This window comes from Otolemur garnettii, unplaced genomic scaffold (genome assembly GCF_000181295.1).
Source record: "Otolemur garnettii isolate 467f Iridium unplaced genomic scaffold, OtoGar3 scaffold00019, whole genome shotgun sequence".
Taxonomy (NCBI): Eukaryota; Metazoa; Chordata; class Mammalia; order Primates; family Galagidae; genus Otolemur; species Otolemur garnettii.
In genome coordinates this window covers 10,318,344-10,342,038 of record NW_003852414.1, presented here as the reverse complement: position 1 = coordinate 10,342,038, position 23,695 = coordinate 10,318,344, and the positions used below count along the sequence as shown (strand labels likewise).

At 43.0% G+C, this 23,695-nt stretch overlaps 1 protein-coding gene across 9 annotated transcripts in view; it reads left to right on the top strand.

Annotated features, from left to right (window-relative positions):
- The window catches only part of KIAA1217 (KIAA1217 ortholog), a 328,697-nt gene that overhangs the window by 140,125 nt on the left and 164,877 nt on the right, over nt 1–23,695 (top strand). The gene's annotated exons all lie outside the window — the stretch shown is intronic.

Genomic DNA, 23,695 nt, shown 5'->3' with positions numbered 1-23,695 from the left:
CCTCAGGGGTCATTCCACCAATGCCCCATTGCCAGCACACTGGCAGCCATTACAAAAGCTTCCAGAATGGATGTTGTGTGCAGCCCCTTCCCACTGCAGGCAGAGGAGGGCAGGGCTCGTAGAAGCATCCCCATGCACTTTGGTGGCCTGTGTCTGGGGTGAGTGCATCTCCTTCTTCTGATGTAAGTTGTCAGACATGGGGACTGTTTTCTGTGGGAGAAAAGGGAGAATCAGCAGTGCATTCCTCCAGTGACCCCCTGTCCTAACCCACTTCTCCTCCCCATTAAAATAGTTACCTTTAGCAAGGACTCAAAGTATGACAAGTCTGGTCCCATAGTAAGACTCCTTCTTGCCTGGCCTGGGTAAGTGTTAGCTGACACTTGCTGTCCCTGTCCCAGCACAGAGCACCCCTCCCTGCACCCACAGACAGCTAGGAAGCTACACAAAGCTTTTGTAATAATGAGGCAGAAATAGAAACCTGGGGCTTGTAAGCTCTTTTTTTTTTTTTTTTTCTTTTCTTAAAAGATTCTGAGTATTTTTATGTAGGTTTCTTTTTGTGTACAGAGGAGGAGGGTTTGGTGAAAATTGAAGGGAAACTCTGCCAAACAGAAATTCCCAATTGGATGGATATTTTCCTCCATTCAAGAAGGTGTAAGAACGGCCAAGAAGCAGGAATGCACAGGGGAGCTGCGGTGATGGATTGGAATGCTCCTGCCTGGAGCCCTGGCTGGTATGGGGAAAGGGCGTCCCAGCAGGTGGCCTGGTGAGGCTGAGGTGAACATCCCTTGGCCTGGATCCAAGCCTGCCAAGCTAGCTGGGCTGGGAGGGTCCCCTGCCTCCCCAGGTAGTGTAGTGTCAGGAGCTGGTAAGCCCCAACCCACATCAAGCATGCTGTAGTCTGCCAAGTCTCCCAAAGGCTTCTTCCAGCCTTTCATTCTCATTCATTCTGTACATGAATACGGGGCTCTGATGAAGGTATTCCTGCCTTCCTGGTGCTTACATTCCAGCCTGTGAATGCAGGGGGAAGGGCACAGACTAGAAGCAAATAAATGGAACATCTAGTTTGTTGGAACCTGGTGAGTATTGTGGAGGAAAAGTAAGCAGAGTTCTCAAGGTCATGCTGACGGTCATGGCTGCATCTGGTTGGGCCAGTTCTGGGAATATCTGTCACCCTTGCAGAGATGATCTGTGTTAACTCTTTCCAGATACCTCATGTAACCCCAGGCAGGGACACTTCCAACTCAGCTCACTTCTGTTTCCCTCTTTGGTAACCGGGAATATGGAGGTTCAGGGAACAACTCTTGAGATCTATGAGTGAAATATTGGTCGTGCTATAAACAGCCCATGTGTTTGTTCATTTTCATACCATCTTTTGTTTGCATGAGAACGTTAACTATTTCAAAGCTCTCATAAATCTATCACATCATTTTAGCTTTATACCAAGGTAGGAAAGATGGAGGGATTTCTTTCATTCTTTTTTCCTTTTCTTTTTTTTTTATTTTCTGAGACATAGAGTCTTACTCTGTTGCCCCAGGCTAGAGTACAGTGGTGTCATCATAGCTCATAGCAGCAACCTCAAACTCCTAGGTTCAAGCAATCCTCCTGCCTCAGCCTCCCCAGTAGCTGGGATGATAGGTGCCCTCCATGACTCCCAGCTAATTTTTCTATTTTTAGTAGAGACAGGGTTTCACTCTTGCTCAGGCTGATCTTGACCTCCTGAGCTCAAGCATTCCACCTACCTCGGCCTCCCAGAGTGCTCCCACTGAGCCCAGCCCACAGTTTTCTTAAATGAGTTATTTTATCTCATACAACAAATTGCAATAGAAATATTCTTATTACTAATATTATTATCTCATGGATGAGGGAACTGTATAAAACAAGCCCAAGGTGATATGCTGAAGGTCTCAGATATAGTAAGTGCTGAAATTGAGTTTTAAGACTACTTCTGACTTTCTAAAAGTTATATTCTCAACCATTATCCTACATTCTCTATAGGATTACTTAGGATTACTAGGATTTCATAGGAAATTAGAAATTTGTAGGATTAGAAATTCTTAGGTTACCTGCTCTGAACTCTTTTATTTTTTATTATTTTTTATTTTTTGAGACAGTCTCCCCCTGTCGCCCTGGGTAGAGTGCAGTGGCATCATAACTCACAGCAACCTCCAACTTTGGGGCTCAAGCGATCCTCTTGCCTTAGTTTTTTTCCATTTTTAGTAGACACAGGGGTCTCACGCTTGCTCAGGCTGATCTCAAACTCCTGAGCTCAAGCGATTCACCTGCCTTGGCCTCACAGAGTGCTAGGATGACAGACATGAACCACCACATCCGGACCCCTGAACTCTTTTTTGTTAGATGTTGTTATCTTGTTTATTTGTTTGTTTGCTCTTTAAAGCCCTCAGACTTGATATTGTATTTGAAAATTATTGTTATATCAATTGTAAATCTGAACTTGACTTATAAAGTCTCACAAGACTACACAATTTTATTCCATCTCTAATATTTTAAACATTTATGAAAGGAATTACATTACAACTGGGTTTCTCAATAGAGTAACTATTTTTTTTAACACCAAATAATCAGGAATTGCTTTGGTCTCCAAGTTATTAATAGACTGTATTTATTTTTTAAAAAATTTTTTATGTGAGCCAATTTCTGTAATAATTTTTCTTTTCATTTTGTTTTTTAAATGTAGGTAGACTGAATCTTTAGGATAGAATTACACGCAGCCCCCAAGTTACAAACATCTGACTTACATTTGCACAACTTGCACTTATGGACAGAGGCTGTTATAGTAATTCCCTGAGTTACAAATATCTGACTGACATACAATTGGAACTTAGAAATAAATGGAGGCTATTAAGGCCAGCGCAGGGGCTCATGCCTGTAACCTTAGCACTCTAGGAGGCTGAGGCTGGCAGATTACTTAAACTCATGAGTTTGAGATCAGCCTGAGCAAGAGCTAGACCCCATCTCTACTAAAAATGAAAAATACAAAACTGAGGCTGAGGCAAGAATACTGCTTGAGCCCAAGAGTTCAAGGTTGCTGTGAGCTGTGATGCCATGGCACTCTACCCAGGGCAGCAGGCTGAGACTCTGTCTCAAAAAAAAAAAAGAAAAGAAAAGAAAAATGGAGGCTACTACAGGTAATAGATAAATGTACCTGTTTTAACTTACACACAAATTCAGCTTAAGAACAAACCTACAGAACCTATCTCATCTATAACCCTGGGTCTGCCTGTACTTTCACGAGGATTTCTCTAACATTTCCTCTTACATTTTTTAGTTTTGTGTCATAGGAGCAACTTTATTAAAATCCGTTAGACTTGCAGCAGTCAACTCTAAACCCTCTGTCCTGGGGGTTAACTAAGCCAGCAGTCTGCTCATTGTAGATTTTTGATAGACCTACAAGAGAGTTTGAGTAAGGGACTTTGTGAGACATATTGAAAAGGCTAAAGATTGACCAAGAGCAATCAGTGTGGAGTGTGTCTGGTTTCCTCCTACTTGGGGATTTAAGCTGCCTCCTTCCTTCCTGCTGGAGATTATTGTACTTGCTAAGTTGAGGGCACCCCCTTGTGGTGCATCTGATACATGATCACCATGAGAAAACTAAAGGGTGGCAAGATGACGATGCGTTTGGATAGGATCTTACTGCATTTAAAAAATTCTCAAATGAATGAAATCTTATTTTCCCTCTTTATTTCAGATTCACCTGTAGCTATTTATATCATATTTAATGTAAGCTTTTTGGAGATAGGAACAAATCAGAAAAGCAAGCACAAATAATTTGATGCTAAATCCCAGGTGGCTTTGAAAACTCATTTCATATTTATTAACAAAAGTAATACGTGTATATGCTAGAAACGTTAAGAAGAATAGATTAAGAGTGGAAGAATCAGGCTCATGCCTGTAATCTTAGCACGCTGGGAGTCTGAGGCTGGAGGATCATTTGCCCTCAGGAGTACATGGCCAGCCCAAGCATCTTATCTCTACTAAAAAAATTAGCCGGGTGTTGTGGTGGACACCTGTAGTCCCAGCTACTTGGGAGGCTGAGGCAGGAGGATCACTTGAACTCAGGAGTTTGAGGTTGCTCTGAGCTAAGCTAATGTCATGGCATGTGGGGCAACTGTCTCAAAAAAACCAAAAAAAAAATAGAAGAATCATTTATAATGCCATCATCTAAATAGAATACCACTATAAATATTTTGGCATACAAAATACACTACATTACTATAGCAAACTTGCACTTATAACTAATAAATGCATGCAAATTTAAAAAATGAAAAAAGTTTTAGTGTCTATCCTGCTATTTTTTTGTTTGTTTATTTGTTTGTTTTTAGAGACAAAGTCTCCCTTTATCCTCCTCTGTAGAGTGCTGTGGTGTCATAGTTCACAGCAACCTCCAACTCCTGGGCTTATAAGGCAGTTCTTTTGCCTCAGCCTCCTGAGCAGCTGGGACCACAGGCACCTGCCTGAACACGCAGCTATTTTTTTGTTGCAGTTTGGCCAGGGCTGGGTTTGAACCTGCCACCCACAGTATATGGGGCCAGTGTCCTACCCACTGAGCTACAGGCACCTCCCTATCTTGCTATTTTTTTCTAGACATATAGACTAAGAAAGCCAAAGCACATGCCATTTTTTCTAACATGATTTTCTCCACTTACTGATGTGTGCGAACTTCTTTTCGCCTTGTTGTAGATTTGGCCCCTTCATGGTTGCTGGCGCCTGCTTAGTCTCTCGAGTTTTGCTGTGTGCTGCGAATGCAATACCACGTGGGACCTCTTGGTGGATTACTGTAGATTGTTTCTTTAAGGTCATTCTCTAGAAATAGAATGGCTAAATCAAAAGAGTATGCAAAATTTTAAGACCAATTTGGTATTGTGGTTTGTTAAAGCAGCTTTTTGATCATGCATATATTTTTTAACAGGCTTCAAATTCCTCACATTTGCATTCTTAGTCTATGTTGGGATTTATGCGTCGTGTTTTGCATCCCTCACTTTCATTTCATCCTCCCAACAACCTATTATGATCTATGGTTACCCCTGCTTTGGCTGATGGGAGAAGTTGGGCTTACAAAAATTAATTAGCTGTTATGAGATTTCCAAAGCTGGGAGGCAGTAGGCCTTCAGAAATTTGATAAAAAGAGCACTTTGCATTTTTAAATCTTGAACCCAGTGGAAACTAATAATAAAACTTCTCGACTGGCAGAATAGAGAACAAGGATGTTATCGATAAAAGAACAGAGAGAAAAAAGAAATAATGTTTCCATAGTTTTAGAAATATGAATGAAAATCTAAGGCCCTAGTGATTAGATGTTTATCTTGGAATGTATGGCAGAGGACTCAGTGGTTGGCATATAAGTACAAACTCCGGGGAGCTTATAATAGAGAAATCTTTTCACGGGATCTCATAATTTTTTCATGAATGCATTTTCCTTTACCACCGTGAGTCTTCTAACTGGTTAGATTGCTTCCAAAGAGTCCAAAGTTGACTCTCTATAAAGTGACATCAGAAAATCTTCACTTGCTGAACAAAACCAGAACACTGAGCGAGTGTTTAAAGTTTAGCTGCCTCCAAGATTCTTCCACGTCTCCTCTTATCTTGTTCCCTAGACATTAACATTTCACTTTTTGCCAACTTTCCTGCTGCTTTTCTTTTTACCTTGTTATATAATTTATCTTTATTCTAGAAAACCCAAAAATAGATATAGCAAAAGAAATAGTGTACATTGTTCAGACAGTTGGAAACGCTGTATGTGTGTTATTCAGTTTTGGTTTTCCCTGTTCCCTGCCCCATCTGTGCCTTAGGCATTGACACATATTTGCTGTTAGAAGCAACTCTTCTCTGGCTGGTAAAGCGCTGTCTAGTTTTACAAAAGAAACTTTGACTAACAAATGCAATCAGTGTAACCTGGTTTCTTGTACCCTCCATGAATGCCCAACAGTATAAAAAAAAAAAAAAAAGAAACTTTGAATCCGTTTTTCTTCCCGCCACACTAAACCTTTCAGAGAGCTCTCCAATGCCATTTGTGTAACAGACACATCGGTGGTTTCTTGCCATGTTCCTCTTGTGATATCCTTTGAATTTATGAGGAGTCTTTGAAATAGTAAATGCCCTTCTGTTTAATTTTTACAGCATGAATATTTTTGCCACTCGCTAGCCATTTCTGCCAGGTGGTTGAATCTTCCTGTCTTCCTAGTTACTTCCCCTTCCTTAATTGTTTTTTAGACAGAGTCTCACTTTGTCATCCTTGATAGAGTGCCATAGTGTCAGAGCTCACGGCAACCTCAAACACTTGGGCTCAAGTGATTCTCTTGCCTCAGCCTCCCAAGTAGCTGGGACTATAGATACCTGCTGTAGATATAGCAAAAGAAGGAAAATAGCCTGGCGGTTTTTAGAGACTGAGTCTCACTCTTACTCAGGCTGGTCTTGAACTTGTGAGCTCAGGCAATCCACCTGCCTCGGCCTCCCAGAGTACTAGGATTACAGGTATGAGCCATCACACCCGGCCCTCTTCCTTAATCTTGACAGGTCCTCTTTATATTTGATAAACTACCTGATTATCATTATAATTGATAATCTAGTTCTTCCAAAACACTCAACTCCTTTCTCACCCATTCTTAGATTTTAGGAACATTTTTCTATTTTATGCCCAAAGCCATAAATCAGGCTTCTCAGTTTTATACACATGATTAGCTGGTGTGTGTATGAGAGCCCTAACAAAGTCAAGGATCTTTTTTTTCCTCTGCTTTCTTACTGTCAGGCTTAAAATTTATAGGGCTTGAAATCTTTTCCACACAGAGAGAACCTACTGAGAAGAAGAGCAAGGTTCTCTGCAAGCTTCATTTTATAATCTTGAGAAAACTTATCTGGGATTACAGAGACTGAATTTCCTGAAGTCTCAAGGTCTTGAGCTTCTTCTCACGAAGCTGAATCTGGCTCGGCACCCGTGGTTCAAGCAGCCGCAAGCGTCCTCAAACTATGGCCCATGGGCCACATGCGGCCCACCTAGGACGTTTATCCTGCCCAAAGGGTGTTTTTGCCGCCACTGCCTGTCCTGCTTAGCAGCCGACTCATCCCAGGACCCGCAGTCCAGCCCTCCAGTGGTCTGAGGGACAGTGAACTGGCCCCCTGTTTAAAAAGTTTGAAGACCCCTATAAGGCCCCAGCCACATATACCTCAGCTGGGAGGTTCAAATCCAGCCTGGGCCTGCCAAACAATGACAGCTGCAACCCAAAATAGTCAGGTGTTTTGGCGGGCGCCTGTAGTCCCAGCTACCTGGGAGGCAGAGGCAGGAGAATTGCTTGAGCCCAGGAGTTGCTATGGAGGTTGCTATGAGCTATGATTTCACAGCACTCTATCCAGGGCGATGGCTTGAGGCTCTGTCTAAAAAAAAAAAAAGAAGAAGCTGAATCTTCTTGAGAAATGAATCTTCCCAGAAGGGCTTCTTGCCCTTCCTGCCCCTGGGGCTTCCTTGCTCTGATGCTGGGAGACTCTTCCAGCCCTTAAGCCTCCTTGACCTCAATGAGCGGAAGCAGGAAAAGATATAACCACTAGCACGGTGGTTTGCTCCAAAGTTTGGAGCCCTTGACAGCAGGTGCTTCTCTTTTCCCTACTATGTTGGACTTGGGGGTGCTCTCTGCCTAAAACCACTGCAGTAGTGATTCTCCTTGCGCCCTTGTTCACGGGGCTTCCATTTGCTCTCTTGCAAGCCCTTCTGGTGAGAGTGGCCTTGCAGAGAGTGACTGGGTCTCTTGATCCCTCCTGGCAGCCCCACTGGGCATGGGCAGCCACTGGAACCCCCTTCCAGTTTTGATTGTCTTTTTGCGAGGCTGTGACTCTCCCAGTTCTCTGCCCACAGCGCATATTACCCTTCATCTCAGAATATCTTTTTGGTCCACTTTTTCCCTATCGCCTGTCCGCAGCAGCTCTTCAGATCTATCATCTTGTCTTTATCTTGCACTTTTATTTACCACTCCCCTGAAGGCTTTATTATTTGTGGTTCCCCATCGGGATATTTCTTTCATAGTTGATGAAGCCTGTAAACTTCTCAGGGAGAATGAGAGGGCCCTACAGCAACTCTCATCTTCCTAAGAACAGTATATTCACTTAGAAAAGGGCATTTATGAGGTCACTCTAGCTAAATAGTTCTAATGGTGTCATTCCCCTTTTCTCTTAAAGGTTTCTTAAATTTTTTTTTCCTTTTTTTTTTTTTTTTTGAAGCCATAAGTGCGTAAAATATTTTAGTACAGTTCATGTCTGGAGACCTGTCTTTTGGCTTTTTAGTATAGCCATGTATATTCAAATGTTCTTTTTCTTAGGGACATTTATCTCCAGTATACGTTGGACTAGGTCCTAAATAATAGTTACTCAGAAATACACAGGTATATGTTATGTACAGTAGAACATTCTCAGCGGTCCCCCTCCCTACATTGACTCTCTCTTCAAATTGACCTAATTCTCATAGACCAGACAGGCACGACTTCTGTTCTTTAGGCCTAGTTCCTTATGTTGACCACCTCCAGATGTTCACCAGTTTGTTACAGTCCCATGGATGGTCAGCGTACAGAGGTCCTACCGTACATACAGTAGTGATGTGGATTATGGATGTTGTGGGATTCAATTATGATGGGATTTAGACGCTCCTGTACGGTGGTAGTCCAAATTGTGTCTGTAGGCTTGTGCAATAATAAATGCAGCTCTGATGCCCCATTGGCTGATTTCAGGTACAGTAGGAAATCATTCTTCTCACGTGAGGGATTTTAGAAGTTGTCATTTTTTAAAAACACAGAAATATTTTGCTTTTGTGGTGGTTTCTTTCTTTTTTTCTTTCTTTCTTTCTTTCTTTTTTTTGTGAGACAGAATGTCACATAGTCACCCTAGGTAGAGTACCAGGGCCACGGTATCACTGTAGCTCCCAGCAACCTCAAACTCCTGGGCTCAAGCAATCCTACTGCCTCGGCCTCCTGAGTAGCTGGGAATACAGGCACCTGCCATGATGCCTGGCTAGTCTTTCCCTTTTAGTAGAGACAGGGTCTCACTCTTTCTCAGGCTGGTCACTAACTCCTGAACTCAAGCAATCCACCCAACTCTGCCTCCCAGAGTGCTAAGAAAACAGGTGTGAGCCACCACACTTGGCCTATCATGGTGTTTTAAAGAATTAAGTTGTCAAAAAATGAGTCAGTGGGATCAAAGAGAATTAAAATATTTAAATACAGGCATAAGCATTGGAATCTGACCACTCCAGGGTCCACCAGATTCAGATATTAGCATTTGTGCCCTAAATTAGAGCACTGATCTTCCAGCAGCGAACACTGCCCTTATACACCTGCTTTTGTAGAGCAACTCAGTGGCCAGTATCCCTGGGGCCAGTGACAGTCAAGATGGCAGCCTTAGGCCTCACCATTGTTCTGCGTTCTGACTAGGGATGTTATTTCATTTGGAAGGGGTAGGCAGGGGCAACTTCAGGGTCAGTGGATCAACACAACACATTCTCAAATAGTACAAGGTAAATTCAGATGCACCTATGACAGAATATTTTTGGGGAAAATTCATTGATAGTTAGGGCTCGCTCTCAACATTTCTTTCTAAAAGATAAGGATGGAATTGCCACCATCCTTTTCTTTCTTTTGTGGGGAGGGGTTAATTGTGATACATCATCAGCACCAATAAACAGACGGTCCATTTGGTCAACCTAGTCTTTTTCTTCTTCATGTTTTCACCCCTTTTCTTGTCTATTTTTTTTTCTTTCTCTTTTTCTCCTGGTCCACAGGCTTTGAAGTGCATGCTGATCTCTCTTCAGGCAGAACTTGACATTCAAAGGTACTTGATGAAAATTGAATCATCTCAGCGAGTTAGTACTCCACCTTTTCTTTTTCTGCTTTGAATTGTACCTCATCTTGCGCCTTTTTGGTTCAACTGCGTGTGGCTTTCTAATCAGTGTCAGCGACTAAACCACATGCTTGTACTTTTTTATTTACCCCCAAACTATCAAAGCCAAGTGCTTGCAGCCTTCAGAAATGTGCATTTTTTTTTTAATTATGAGAGTTGTTATTAAAATGGACACTAATTGCATGCTTGCTCGGAAATGTTTAATTCGCTCTCCACAGATTGGATTGTGGAATCAGCAGTAATGCAACAGCAAGGATCTTTGAACAGTCATTTGAAAAGTGGGTCTCTCTAATAAGAGAATCACTCCATCCCTGCCGGTGTACTCAGGCAGAATACTTGCAGAAGAAAATCAGAATCCGGTGTCATTCTAGCAATCCCAGAGCTGTGTTAACTCTCCTTCACTCAGCTCCAATGTATCCAATATTGAGTCCAGATCATTTTACTTATATGCATTTCAATAATGATGATAATGGAAACAAGTACATTTCTATAGAATTTACTACGCACCAGGCACTATTGTAAGTGCTTTATAAGGATTGCCCCCTCACAGCAACCCTGGAAGGGTAGGCATACAATGATCTCCATTTTACAAATGAGGAAACTGAGGCACAGTAACTTGCCCATGGCCACACAGCTCAGTAGTGGCAGAGCTGGGACTTAACTCTAAGCAATCTAGCTCCAAAGCCAGTTGTAAACTTATTTATTTACCCATAAATCTCAATGTCCTCTATTTCATATCAGGTCAGTTAAAATGTTAAAACTGGAAGGAAGGGCATGGGGAGAGTTTCCAAGCATTGGCTCAGTGTGGGGTAACTGTGCTAACTGATACCGCGGCATGGTGTCCCCCACACCTTTATGTCCTGCAGACATGAACTGTTTTGTTGTGATCTCCTGAGCATGTTAATTAAGGTTGGGACCATTTGGTCTTTACAGTGAGGGCTGAGACACACCATGCTCAGAAAACATCCAGCTGCCTGGATTTGGCTCCCCTTGCCCATTGGTCAGTCCTTAAGGACCACACTGACCTCATCACCTTGCCTTCATAGTCAATCTCTTTGATCTTTTCTTAGGGGAACAAGCTCAAATTAAAAAGTTCCTGCCCAAACAAATATAGAAATTCAAGTTTAAATATTCTCAAGGGCCAGGGGCAGTGGCTCATGCCTGTAATCCTAGCACTCTAGAAGGCCAACGCGGGTGGATTGCCTGAGTTCACAGATTCAAACCTGAGCAAGAGTGAGATGACCTCGTCTCTAAAAAAATAGCCGGGTATTGTGGCAGGTGCCTGTGGTCCCAGCTACTCAGGAGGCTGAGGCAAGAGAATCGCTTGAGCCCAGAAGTCTGAGGTTGCTGTGAGCTGTGATGATAAGGCACTTTACTAGGGGCAACAATGATACTCTGCCTCAAAAAAAAAAAAAAAAGAATAAATAAATAAATATTCTAAAGAGAATCATTGTTATGTGCTACAGTACCCCAACCAATTCTGAGGGGCATTCATCTTAAATTTTTTCCACAAGTTCTAAGTTGCTCTCACATTTCTATAATTCATACACGTAAATGCCTTGCGCGTGGAATGTGCATGAAATAGAAATGCAGAGAGAGAAAGGAAAAGCCCGGAGAGTTCACCCCTACAGCTTCACACCCTGCTGTTAACCATTCTTCCCGCTCCTGTAACAGAGATTTGATACCACTTTGTAGGACTTTTCTATCACAAATAATACAGTTTGGGATTCCCTCCTACTATTCTTTTTTTTTTTTTTAATGCTTGAAACAAATCCTTAGTGCTGACTTTTTCCTTTCCTTTTTTTTTTTTTTAAACATGTCAGCAAATAATTGGATTTCTGAGAACTTTTTAAAAGTCTTATTTTGGCCTTTATAAATAAGTTATAATTTCAGGAGGTTTTCTTGGAGCTGGGATAGAATGAAGGAAGGTTAAGGTTAGAAATTGAAGATGTTCTTCCTCCCCTGTAGTAAAGGAGTAACTCTTAGATTCTCTGGTGATGTCAAGTACCCTACTTTGAAGTTGAATGTAACCATTTGCCAGTCTCATGAGACCAAGACAAAGCATGATGGACCCATTAAGGGTTGCTTGTGGCTCAGCACCTATAGCTCAGCAGCTAGGGCACTGGCCATGTATACTAGGTCTGGTGAGTTCAAACCCAGCCCAAGCCTGCCAAACAACAATGACAACTACAACAAAAAATAGCCAGGCATTATGAAAAGCACCTGTAGTCTCACCTACGTGGGAGGCTAAGGCAAGAGAATTGCTTAAGCCTACGAGTTTGAGGTTGCTGTGAGCTGTGATATCATAGGACTCTACCGAGGGTGACATAGTGAGACTCTGTCCCCCCCCAAAAGGTTTGGTTGTATCCCTGTCCTCTCACACGGATCCCACATGAGACAAGCCATGGGATCCAGGGCCATGGGCCCGCCTGCCCCCAGCATGGTAGGGAGCTGAGCCTTCTAGAATCATCTAGAGAGGAATACTACATTTGGCTGTCCTGCATAAAGACAGCCAAAAGCTTTGCAGCCTTTATGATTATAAACTGTTCTGTGCATTGTTTTCAATTACTCCTCACCACAACCCTATCAAGTAGATACTCTGATTATTTCATAATCGTGAGAATGAGGTTCAGAAAGTTTTCCATAGGGACTCACTTCAGTACAAGGCAGGACTAGAGTTGGCATTTCATTAAATAACATGTAAAACAGTCACTCCTCTCATTCTAAATCTTGCCTTCTGTCCATCTTCTTTTTAAACCCTCATATTCTTTTCTGGACTTGAGAAAGAAAAGAATCTTTGGCTGGGAAATATAGTTTCATAAGTTTTTGTTCTCATTTGAAAATTATTCTGGGGAAATCGGAAAGATGGGGGTGGTGGGGGTGGTGGTTGTATATGTGTGTGTATATTTGAAAGTAATAGTGAATTCTATTCCCAGGATGTACAGTGAGGGGCTGGCCACAAGTGCAAAGGCTTGGTAGCCTGGGGCACCCACAATAGCCCCTCTGTTCCTGCTCTTTGTGGCCCTTCCCACCATGGGGTGGTGAGAACATTGGAAGTTCCCCCTTGCTGTGGCCCAGGCTCTGTCACTAAGGTTGACAGCCTTTGCTATCACGGAAAGCCTCTTTGATTTGGCAACAATGCAGTTGAATTTCAGGGGTACCACCCCTGGGCCTGGGGCCCCACATCTCTCCAGAAAGCACTGAACCTTTCCCTGCAAAAATGGGTGTGGTAACGGCTGTTGTTAGGAGTTCTCCTGTATTGAGCACCGTCTGTTATGCTGATTTTATTTCACTTGAAATTTCAAAGGCTACAAGCAGGTCCTTTTCCTTTCATCACTGTACTAACAGCAGTCTTCACACAGACACCTTGTATCCTGAAGCCTTTTAAAGTACATTCCTGACTCTGAATGGCAAAGGCATGTGCTGCCTTGCTAAGTCCTCCACCAATGAGCCCTGGGAGCTAAAGCCTATTCAACTTTTTCCCTGTTTATAATGCATGCTTTTCTTGTTTCAGACAGAAAGGAGGGAATGAATAAATTAATTGATTCAAGGCAGCTTGCAATAAAGACACATCTGCCCTAAGGTGATGGATACACCAAAAATTAAAAGGCAGAACCTTAGAAGAAGCAGATTTTCAAATAAGTATTATGTATTATGATTAGTCTGAACATTCAATTTAGCTTCAAGCTTCTTGACGTACACAATATTTTAGGTAATTCTCATTTGGTAACTTATTAACACTTATTAATTCTTCATGAGGCAAAATCATTTTCCTTGTTTTAAATTTTAAAAGAAACATTGTTCATGCCTTCATAGAGAGACACCGTATCAGTGTCATAGGCAGGGCCAATAAGTAAACAGCAGTATTTTTCATCTGGCTTTTAATTTTGCATCAGCAAAATAAGAGAGGAAAACACGGCACTGGGTAATAAAGGAATGCATGGAGATCAGAAAGTGGGGGGTGTCTGGGTTCGTGAGATCTGGACTTAGAACTTGCTAATGATCTGACTTGGTGGAAGGATAATAAAGTGAGATGATGGGGGAGCTAAGATTTATCTTTAGACTGTCAGTTCCAGGTCCTATTTCAGAAGAAAGTCTTATGTCATGAGACAGGTAGGCCACCAGGCAGGCAGGTGGCAGGTTGACGTGGAATCTGGGAGGTTGCAAAGGCTGCCTCTGTAATAGCATCAGAACTCATATATAAAAATCTGTCTCTATAAGGTGAAGTGCAATCTGCATGTGCGAAATCGACTGGGTGGCTTTGATGCTTCTTTCTTACCTGTATCTTTTTTTTGGAGAGTGAAGTCCTTGGCAATTCTGGATCCCTGCCAAATTTTGCATGGCATGAAAATGAAAAAGTGTTTCCCTTTCTGTGGTTTTTCCCTGCATGTGTGTCCTCATTTCTGGGCCCATCTCTAAGGGCAGGTTCTTAAACCTGGAATGCAATCATCTGAAACACAGCAGAGAAGACAGGAGTGGCTATGTATACCTTCAGGCCACTATAGACAGGAATCCTTCTGGATGTTCAGAAGATCCTCCCTTCTGACCTGTTCTCTAGAAATATTATTCAGGAATGATCTCATTCATAAACGCAGTGTATTCGCATTTTAGAGAAATGAAGAAAGTATATGATCTGTAATACCACCCACAAAAGAAAAATAATGCTAACAGTTGTGTATATTACTTCCATTTCCTAAATAATACCAAAAATTTCCTTTAAAACACCTTTATTCTGACTTTGTAGTATTCCAGAGTACAAATACATTGTTATTTGTTAACCAGGCTTCTAAGTTGTTTCTAGATTTATTTATTTTGTTAAGGATGTATCGTGTACAGATTTTGTTGTTGTTGTTGTTGTTGCAGTTTGGCCAGAGCTGGGTTTGAACCCACCACCTTCTGTATGTGGGGCCAGTGCCCTACTCACTGAGCCCCAGGTGCTGCCCAGATTTATTTCTTAATACTCCAGTACAGGAACTATCACTGTTCTTAATTTTCCCAAATCTACCTAATCTGGTTTGGCTTCAGTAATCCTTGAGAAATTCATTCTTACCATATGAAAGGGGAGCACTGTCCCCTTGCTTAGAGTCAGAGGAAATCTTAGGAAGCTTGTCCAGTTCAATAAAACTGGGCAAGCACCTCTGAGTTTTCTGGGATCAGAGCAAATAGACTTGCATGAACCCCTTGCATGTTTGCAGGCTGGCTCCTGGGGAACTTTTCAGTTTCATAAGCATGAGCTTTTGGTTTCAGCACTCTAAGCTGTCACACATCTTTCCTCACATTTGGGCTCACTCCTTGCAAATGGAATATAGGTCTTCTCAGATGGAAGAAAACTGTCGCCACCACTGACAGCAAAACTGCCATCCGCCTCCTGGCCCTACAAAGCCACCTACTTCTTCCTGTCCAGTTAGGGATCTCCTCTGTCTCCCTCCTAGAGCCAACTCCAGGTTCATTTTCCAAATGTTTTTACCATGCAGAGGTTAGAGTTTCAGCATGGCCTCTGGTGCATGAGGATAACCCTTCCCTCTGGGAAGACTGTAGAATGCAAAGACTTGGCAGGTTTCCCTGGAGGTTATAGCTAGGAGTAGACTTTCCATAAATTTTTTGTTTCTGACAACCACAAGGACAAGATAGATTAATAATACTGGCTCAGTGAGTAGGACGCCAGCCCCATATACCGAGGGGGGCAGGTTCGAACCTGGCCCCAGCCAAACTGCAACAACAACAAAAAAAATAGCTGGGTGTTGTGGTGTGCACCTGTAGTCCGAGCTACTCAGAAGGCTGAGGCAAGAGAACTGCCTAAGCCCAAGAGCTGGAGGTTGCCATGAGCTGTGTGACGCCACGGCACTCTACCGAGGGTGACAAAGTGAGTCTCTTAAAAAAAGTAATAATAATAAAAAATAAATACATCAAAAGATGAATCCAGTACACAAATATTACTCTATGGAGTATTTGTGCAGCGTCGTACTTCTTTAAATGATGAGGCAAGAGTCCTTTTTGCACAGAGGTGTCCTTGTCACTTGTTTGCCTGCAACTGTAGAAGAGGATTTTGCATAGTGACAGAGGATTGGCAGGGGAGTCCCACCTGGCTCACGTTGCAATGGATGCCTGTGGCTGGCTCCAGACGAGCTGTCCACGGGCAGTGGGTACTTGGCATCACTGCCTGCTCTACTCCCTGATCTGATAATGAAATAATATACACTGAGAAGGAAAATGTGGAAACAAAAGTCACGGTTGTACTTTGCTCAACCGCTGATTTGTCTGATTTTACTCCAGACAAAACGCTGTTCTGTTTTCACAGGTGAAAATCATGAATAATGGCTGGGTAGCTCTTTTGGCGGAAGAGAGGGGGAAACATTGAAATATTAGCCTTGAAAAATGAGGGTAGAAACTGCGTTTATCAAGGATAATTTATCCAAATAAATACTAGAGAAAATGCTTCCCGTGTGCCCAAGTTGGGAAATTCTAGCTTTCAAAACTCAACTTAAGGTAGGAAAGACTTCGGAGTGTTACCGGATGAAGAGGATCTGGCCGCCTGTCACTGTCAGCCAATATGCAGAGATGGGGAAGGTTCACCAAACTTTGTCAGAAAGTCAGGATTCTGGAGAACCGTGAGAGTAGCCTCTCCAAGACTGTTCTGTTCTGCCATTTCCAAAATGACAGTTTTATACATGAAAATTCAAAATAAAAACCATGTTAACCCTTACCTTAAACAACAATAATCAGCAATAACCCATAATAGTCAGCATAACCCAGGACCCAAAACAACATTCCAGCTCAAAAATTGATCTCCTAAACCAGTTGCTCTAAACTACTCAAGATACACACTTTTAGGTTAAAGCTGAATTTATAGAACAGCAAGAATGGGAGACAGGAGGTGAAGGTCACGTAGGACCTAAACCAGCCACCCCAGCTGCATTGTCTCAGCCCTGGCCTGACTGACTCCATCTTACTCTCACTGCATGTGCTTTCAGGTATGCAGAGTTGGAAGTTGGCATTTGAACATAACAGATTCATCTTCTTGTAAGACCCAGAAGTTTCTGGTTACTAGTAAACCTCACTCCTGCCTACAGACTGCCTACGTGAAGCACTCAGATATGCACTAAACACTCAGTTTCATGTGTGTTTATATCCTGTTCTTGATTAACAGCAAGCCCCTTTAGGGCTTGTGCCCAAGTTTTCTATTAAAAGCTGATCATTCTCTTCTACCATCATCTCTGGATCTTTTTCTTTCTTTTTTTTTTTTTTTAGACAGAGCCTCAAGCTGTCACCCTGGGTAGAGTGCTGTGGCATCACAGCTCATAGCAACCTCCAACTCCTGGGCTCAAGCGAGTCTCCTGCCTCCGCCTCCCAAGTACCTGGGACCACAGGCGCCCTCCACAATGCCTGGCTGTTTTTTTTTTTGGTTGCTGCCATCATTATTGTTTGGTGGGCCCAGGCTGGATTCGAACCCGCTACCTTAGGTGTATGTGGCTGGCGCCTTAGCCACTTGAGCCACAGACGTCAAGCCTCATCTCTGGATCTTTAGGGTTAGGCCCACTCAGAAAGTTACAAGCTTGTAATAAAACTAACTATAGTTCTTACCTACATTTCTACTGGAGTTCTCACATGCACCTGTTGTAGTCTAGAACTGTGACTATCCTCTGTCAGTTCCTCCAAGTGACTGTCCTAAGAATGGACACTAGGAGATACTGGCTCAGATGCTGGGAGATACTGGCTCAGATTGTGTTTTTCTGGCCTTAAGCTGCAAAGCCATGGTAAGGAGCCACGCTATTCCAGAAGCATAGCTGGTGGGTCCTAGGACTTGTATGAGAAAGGCAAGGCAGCCTCTGAAAGGAACCTGGGTTTACGTGAGGCCAGGAGGCAGGATGGAGGCCGGGTGTGCCCAGTGGAGCTCCCTGTCTTTCTGCCCATCCCCAGTCCTCAACCCAGCCTCGGCCCTAAAGACTGAAAACTAGATGGAGATACAAAGAATGGGGGGATAGACGTGGATTGTAGAAAGGATTTTGTAAGCACATGTAGAAGCTTGGGACTTCCATAGTGACAGTTTATTAACTAACTCTCTTTGAGGTTAAGGTATCATGAAGCAGAGACTATAGAGAAACATCCAATGTCCTTGGATGATCCATTGTTTGTTAACTTATTATTATTTTGTTCCTTGAATCTTTAATAAGAGTACCGAGTGGCTGAAAAGTTCTCGTTGATTGAAATCAGAATTCTGACTGGGTTTGAGCTGAAGTTTCACAAGGGAAAGAAATGAGGTTAAAAATGTCTGCACGCCATGATTAAATTAACCACGTCCATTAAAGGGTGCTAGGAATGAGTCACTCCAGCTACATTTGCATGTGGGAAGCTTCGTGATATTTCTGAATTCTCTGTGGCACATTGGGCACTAATTAGGATGAAGGAAAACTTCATTAAGGCCATGTTGATGTATCTTTTCACAACAGAATGTAATCGGAAGCAGAGTGAATACCTCGGCTGGCCAGACACCCCACTGTTCCTGACAATGAACGTATTACGTAAAGCGACATCTGCAGGTTCATTTTCTGGACCTTGGCATTTCAATTTAGAGTTTAAAGGGTCTGAAAATAGGAATGAAAAATATTCATTCTCCTAGCTTTAACTTTCTTTTCTCTTTGGCTTTAGTCTCCAAATCTAATAACATTGCAAAGAATAAGAATAATTTTGATCCCCTTGTAAAGTACCTATGGTGAACATTTCAGCATGTAGTTGCTCATGATGATAAAATGCAAGCATGCCAGCTATTTAAGAATTAATGCTGTTCACGGTAGAGTGCCATGGTATCAGAGCACGGAGCAACCTCAAACTCTTGGGCTTACGTGATTCTCTCGCCTCAGCCTCCCAAGTAGCTAGGACTACAGACACCTACCACAATGCCCAGTTCGTTTTTTTCTATTTTTAGTAGAGATGGGGCCTCCCTCTTGCTCAGGCTGGTCTTGAACTCCTGAGCTCAGGCAGTCCTCTCTCCTTGGAATGCTAGGATTTATAGGCATGATCCACCACACCCAACCGGTAAAGTAATTTTTTTGTGGGCAACATGATCTTTTCTTCTTTGCATGAAGTGCATCTTAGAATTAGGAAGTTTTTTTTTTTGTTTTTTTTTTTTGAGACAGAGCCTCAAGCTTTCCCCTGGGTAGAGTACCATGGCATTACAGCTCACAGCAACCTCCAACTCCTGGGCTCAAGCGAGTCTCTTGCCTCCGCCTCCCAAGTAGCTGGGACCACAGGCGCCCGCCACAACGCCCGGCTATTTTTTGGTTGCAGCCATCATTGTTGTTTGGCGGGTCCGGGCTGGGGATTCGAACCCGCCACCTTAGGTGTACGTGGCTGGCGCCTTAGCCGGTTGAGCTATAGGCGTCGAGCCGAGAATTAGGAAGTTTTAATCCTAAAAAAGATCTTAAATACCCACTAGTTCAATCCCTGACCTTACAGATGAGAAAACTATGACTCAGTGAGGTTATAGGCTGACCAGCTTTGGGTAGAAACTGCATGAGAGCCAGCATCCCCAGATGTCAGCTGGACTCCTATGCACTTGATCTGAGTTCCTTCATTTGCTAGAATCTCACAGCCAAGCTACTTAGCATCTCTGTTTTCTCAGTGGTGGCCAGTATTGTGAAAGGGAGGGCAGGTTAAATGAGATGACCAGGTGACAACCACCTGGCACAGGGTGGCAGGCACCTAATATGCCAACTCTTCTTCTCTCCACACACCCTATCACTGGAGGAGAATATTCCTGGAGAGCCAACTTCAGTTGCATGTGAAGAGGATGGGGAGAACTGTGCAGAACCTGTATCATCAGCATCTTGGGACAGAAAGTCCTCTTTGAAGAAGAGAAGAGACAAAGTGAGGTTTGGTGTCTGACTGCACAGACCACCTCCTTCCCACATTACCCCATTTGGGTTGGCATGGACGGGTCACGCAGTGATTTAGGGAAATTCCTTGAAGGTTGGTGATGGAAACAGAGATTGACATCATGGGTCTCCATGGAGCAAGGAGGAAAATCCAGTTTTGCGGTCCCTTGCTTCCTGCTCTGCTCATGTGGCTCAGAGAGCATTCCTACCAGCCTCTGCTTCCCCAGAAAGTAAGAGGCTTCTGAGGGTAGAGGCTTGAAACACCAAACTATAGAGATATGACCGAGCACGGGTTTCCCATGGGACAAAATGAGGACAGTAACTCTAACACAAAGACTTTTTCAATAGGTCACATCTGAAATTGTGTGAGTATACTACCTCCCTTTTTGGTATTAAAATAGCTTTCCTTTCTTGCGATAATTATCGTACCACAGACAGTAAGGTTTTTGTAACTTCTCTAACTTGGCCGAATGAAACTAACATCCCAATACTATAACCCCCAATATTGTCTTTTTTTTTAAGAAATTTAATCCATAAAATACACAATATTAGGAACTACAGCTCCAGAGAGTTTGGCTTACTTCATGGTTATCACTAATGCAAGGTGCCCCAAAAGTCACCCCTAAGGTTACCATGCCAAGGGGAAATGGGGAATTGTAACCAAATGGGCCTTTCTTGACCAATGATTCATTACCAAATTTTACAAAGAGGGAGCCAACATTTAGAAGGTATTTTATAAATACGGTATTTTATAATGAATGTCACAGCAAGGGCCCTTTAGCTATAATTTCCCATCTTCCCCGTGTATGGCGACCATAGGGGCAACTTTGGGGACACACTGTATTATAAATATGTGGGCACCCTCGCGGCCTAGGCTGAAAGAATCATTAGAATTGGTGTCTGTCAGTGATGGCTTGCTTGCAAGGCACACAGTCATCTCAAGCTGAGATAAGAACAAAAATGGAATGAATCAGAGGAAGTCTTTGCCAAAGGGGGGAAGATTCTGCGTCCTCGGTCTGTATCTCTAGGGGAGGGAATTTGATTGGTCCAGCTAAGATCAGGGGCTACTGCTTTGTCCAATCAGAGGAGACCAGGCTGGTTGTGTACTTTTGTTGCTCTGCGAGGGGCAACCCCAGCACCCTGCCACCCACACTCGTCCTACTCTCCTGGCCCACCCTCCATCATCAACAATATCACCCCAAGGTCTTCCGCACTCACCCTGATGGACCTCTTGGCTTTTTTACCCCAGTCTTGGCCCCTGAAAATACCTCAAATGCTAACTGAGCTCAAGAATCCTTGGCAGCATTTGAACTCGTGCCTGGCACTGTACAGAGCACAGACGTCCTGTTTTAAATGGTTTCTGACTTTTTCCTGCAATATGTCAAATCACAGGGCATCTGGCACGAGTGTCAGCCATTTCCTCTGTCTTTTCTCAGTACGAAATGATGTCTCTGCAGTGAGCTGGCCTCACAGTGGAAGATCCCACATGTGAGGAGATTACTAATATGCAGTGATGGTTTTCGGTGAGAAAGTGAATAGCATGAAAAATGAGATGAGTTTACACTGGGAACTGAATAGTTATGTATAGGAAGGTAGGGGGAGAAAAAGATTTAGCCTTCTGTCCCTTGTTTTTCTGCATACCTACGGCCATAATGACCCTGAACAAGAAATAGAGATTTGATTTTGATTTTCTTCAAGGATTATTGCCTTCTGCAATGGGAAATGACAACTCATCAGACGCATTGTGTCTGCCCTAGGCTGCAAAGATGACCAAACAGCAGAGGTTGTAAATGTAGTCATGTTGCTTAATGTAATATTATTCCTCGGCTAGCTTGCTAAAGTGAATGTATCTTTTTTTTTTTTTTTTTTTTTTTTTTTGAGTCAGGGATGAGGACATCACAGCTTGATATTCTAGTGAGCATAGTAACTAGGAAGCTTCATGGAAGACCACATGAATTTGTCTCTTAGTGACCTGGGCGGCAATTTAGGGATGATTTTCCTGGCCAAAGAAGACTTATAACCTGTGGGAAGGCCAGCTTCCCATAACAGGAACAGACTTTATGAAAAATAAGTTGGGAATAAACCACTGTGGGGGCCTACATAGGAAAATTAACCCAAAGAGACAATTTAACTGTTGATGGGTATCCTTAACGGGTGTGTAATCTGAGCTGAGTTTCCTTTAGAACACCAGGCATCTCCCCGGAGCCACGTCCCCAAAGGGACCCAGGGAAGGAAGGGCTGACCTTATCCTGTTTCTCTCTGTGGTAGACCTGAGAGGTGTGGCAAGGTGCAGGAGTCTAGATAGTACCATAGTATCGCTGCCAATAGTAGTCTGTTCTTCTGGTATGTTTTACAAGAAAGAGGGGAAGAAGCTGACCATCCCACACTCAAAAAAGAGTTCCCCTAGAGTTTTAGGCACCCCAGGGCACTCCTGAAAGAGATCTATAGCCAAAGCCTTGAGGCAGGATGGGTTACGGCATTTTCAGGGTACCTTGTTCAACACAGCACCAGAGACCAGGAAATCAGGCACGACCCTTTCAAGCACAGGGCCCTGAGTGAGTACACAAGTTGAACCCCCCAGGAAGCTGGCCCTGCCGTTGGTGCTTAACTTCACAATGCATTGGCAGTTCTTAGAAAGAGGTAAAGGAAATTAAGGAATGTAGACAAACACAAAACCCACCTCCTGGGATATGGGGACTGCCGACGGGTCACCCCAACTCTTTAGCACCTTTGTCATCTTAGTAACACTCATCTGCTGATGAATTCAGGCCAGTTTGCCTCCTAGAAGGTGTCTGGGATCATGTCATACACATCAGGGTTGGGGACTGGGGAAGGAGGAAGTTGAGATGGTGCATTCATCCAGTGCAATACCCCCAGTTTTCTCTACTCTTCCACGTGTATTATCGCCAATCTCCACACCTTAGCCTGAGTGATCTGAAATGTGTATCAGACCCTGCTCCCTTCTTCCCCTCTCCATAACCTGAATGGCATTCTGCAACCCTAGACTCAAGTTGAGAATTCTCATGATGATGCCAACCCTATGTGTGATCTGTTCTCTGCCTGAGTAGCGCCTGCCTATTCTCTATGCCCCAGGGACTTTGCACATGCCATTCCTATACCCAAAATGCCTTTCTCTCTTCTCTCACCTACTTTTGGCTTGACCTCTTCTCCCAACTTCCCTCTTCCTTAATATAAAAGTTGATGTGCTTTTCTGACTGTCCACCTATATACTCCCCACTACCTCCAGGCTGGGCTCCCCACTCTCATTGTACCTTTGATTTGTCTTTAAGATCTGCTCTCTTTCTAGATTGTAAGCCCCATGTTTTTTGTATCATTCTGTACCTAGAACCTAGAACAGTGTCTGGAATACCAGAGGTGCTCAATAGGTGTTGAAAGATGAATGGATATACCCCACAGTTCATAATTTACCCTTCATGACACACTGTCTTATGTTGATTGTTGCACTTAATGCATTTCAACAATTAGTTTAACAACTCTAACAATAGACATGATGTCTATTATTCCCAATTTCCCACAGTGCTGTGTTCAGGGAATATTATTGGCTAATAGATTATGAACATTTTATACATTCAACCCTTGCCATTACAGGATAAGATAGCTAAGAGAAAAATTCAGTTATGTGCTGTGGGGGGGAGTTTAAGTAATTTTAGATACTTTCTGCTGATTGGCAAGGTAAGTATTAACCAAAGCTAGACATTATCTTACTTACGGGATTTGTGCCTCAAAATAAAAAAAAAAAATGGAACTGTGGTGTGAATAACTCTCTCACAATCTTAGTTTAGATTTTGGAAAGAGTCTTGTTATAAGACTATGAAGGATTGTTTGTGTTCAGTTTACTCTGCTGTGGGGACATTCGTCCACACTGTATGTAAAAAAAGGCTGCTGAAAGTACACAGTTGTGATAGCATCTG